The 2,500-nt window shown below is 56.8% G+C and overlaps 1 non-coding gene across 1 annotated transcript in view; it reads right to left on the bottom strand.

Moving 5' to 3' along the window:
- Positions 1-1,490, bottom strand: part of LOC145887879 (small subunit ribosomal RNA) — a 1,824-nt gene extending 334 nt beyond the window's left edge. The window contains exon 1 of the ribosomal RNA XR_014399359.1: positions 1-1,490. This exon is cut by the window's left edge and continues 334 nt beyond it. This is a non-coding gene — a ribosomal RNA (small subunit ribosomal RNA).
- Between the last annotated feature and the right edge of the window lie 1,010 nt (positions 1,491-2,500).

Below are 2,500 nucleotides of genomic sequence, written 5' to 3'. Positions count from 1 at the left end.
GTAGCGCGCGTGCGGCCCCGAACATCTAAGGGCATCACAGACCTGTTATTGCTCAATCTCGTGTGGCTAAACGCCACTAGTCCCTCTAAGAAGTTAAACGCCGACCGATCGGGTCGCGTAACTAGTTAGCAAGCCAGAGTCTCGTTCGTTATCGGAATTAACCAGACAAATCGCTCCACCAACTAAGAACGGCCATGCACCACCACCCACAGAATCAAGAAAGAGCTCTCAATCTGTCAATCCTCACTGTGTCCGGGCCGGGTGAGATTCCCCGTGTTGAGTCAAATTAAGCCGCAGGCTCCACGCCTGGTGGTGCCCTTCCGTCAATTCCTTTAAGTTTCAGCTTTGCAACCATACTTCCCCCGGAACCCAAAGACTTTGGTTTCCCGCAAGCTGCCGGGGAGGTCGTCAAACTAACGCCCCCCGATCGCTGGTTGGCATCGTTTATAGTCAGAACTAGGACGGTATCTGATCGTCTTCGAACCTCTGACTTTCGCTCTTGATTAAAGAAAACATTCTTGGCAAATGCTTTCGCAGTCGTTCGTCTTGCGCCGATCCAAGAATTTCACCTCTAACGGCACAGTACGAATGCCCCCGTCCGTCCCTCTTAATCATTACCTCGCGCTCCGAAAACCAACAAAATAGAACCGAGGTCCTATTCCATTATTCCATGCACCATTATTCAGGCGAGCCGCCTGCTTTGAACACTCTAATTTTTTCAAAGTAAACGTCCCGGCCGCCGCCGACACTCAGTCAAGGGCACCGGCGGAGCGCCGGGGGAGAGGGCCAGGTGCGGCCAGTGCACGCCTTGCGACGGACCGGCCGCCTGCGCCCAACGTCCAACTACGAGCTTTTTAACCGCAACAACTTAAATATACACTTTTGGAGCTGGAATTACCGCGGCTGCTGGCACCAGACTTGCCCTCCAATGGATACTCGTTAAAGGTTTTAAAGTGTGCTCATTCCAATTACAGGGCCTCGTTTAGAGTCCTGTATTGTTATTTTTCGTCACTACCTCCCCGCGTCGGGAATGGGTAATTTGCGCGCCTGCTGCCTTCCTTGGATGTGGTAGCCGTTTCTCAGGCTCCCTCTCCGGAATCGAACCCTGATTCCCCGTCACCCGTAAGAACCTCGGTAGGCCGATACCCTACCGACGAAAGTTGATAGGGCAGACACTTGAATGATCCGTCGCCGGTGCGAGACCGTGCGATCCGCTGAGTTATCCAGAGTCACCAACACGTGTCGGGCGCGACGCGAGGCCGGCCCGGTCGGTTTTTGGACTGATAAATGCACGCCCGCCGCGAGGCAGGCGCCTGCCGCATGTATTAGCTCTAGATTTTGTACAGGTATCCACGTACGATGTACGATCAAATGAACCATAACTGATTTAATGAGCCATTCGCAGTTTCACTGTACGAGAGCGCGTACTTAGACTTGCATGGCTTAATCTTTGAGACAAGCATATGACTACTGGCAGGATCAACCAGGTAGCTACGAGAGCTGGGCTGGGCGGCACGAGGCCGCCGCCTTTTCACGCACCGGGTCCGACGCCCGCGAGGACGCGACCCACCGACCGACACTCTTTGCTTGGTTCGCCGCGCGAACTCGGAAAACCGTCACCGACGCCGGCAGCGCCGACCGCAGTCGAAAACGAGAGCGGGTCGGCGTATGCTCACCGGCGAGGCTGGCAACTGTAACGAACGCTTGCGATGGGACACCCCGTGAAAGCGACCGGCGTCGTACGAGCAGCAGCACATCTGCTCAGCGAGCCGCGCGCCTACAGGCGGTAGAAAACGCACGCGAGCGCGTTTCACCCATCCAGTGTGGGTTGCCCCACATAGTAGGGCTGGAACGGTTCTGCGTCCACCGCGAGACACCCACTTCCTCGTGACGCACGAAACTCGCTCGGGTCTCCTGCAGGTTTGTTTGTTTGTCTGTCCGTCCGCGCGCGCTGGTTTACAAGGCGGCCACCTTGGGCGAGTGCGAGCCGCGGGTGTGCGACGCCAACACGCCAACGACACACAACTCTTCAGAGAAAATCCGTCGTTTTTCCTCATTGGCGTGTCCCTGTACGTTCGCGCGTCCAGGGTCCAGGCCTCGCCGGGCGGCCGCGCGTTTTCGCGCGTCCGATGTTTGAAACGAGGCCCGCGCGTACTGCGAATGCGTGTGACAGGCCTTCAGCAACAGGCCATCAGCCAACGACCGTTGATTGGCACTTTGTAAAAAATTGGGACTCTGTCGTTTTTTTGCCCGGCCATTTCGCTGGCCCTGTACATTTGGGCGGCCAGTAGAGTGACCCTGTACATTCGCGCGGCCTAGGTTGTGGGCTCGCCGGCCGGCCGCGCGGATTCGTGTACTCGATGTTTGAAACAAGGTGCGCGCGCGCTGCGAATGCGTGTGGCAGGCCTGCAGCCACAGGCCATCAGCCAACGACCGTTGTTTGGCACTTTGAAAGAAATTGGGACTCTGTCGTTTTTTTGCCCGGCCATTTCGCTGGCCC

Source organism: Ascidia mentula, chromosome 1 (genome assembly GCF_947561715.1).
Source record: "Ascidia mentula chromosome 1, kaAscMent1.1, whole genome shotgun sequence".
NCBI classification, from domain to species: Eukaryota; Metazoa; Chordata; class Ascidiacea; order Phlebobranchia; family Ascidiidae; genus Ascidia; species Ascidia mentula.
Note: the sequence above shows the minus strand (reverse complement) of the source record. Positions and strands in the feature narration are given on the sequence as shown.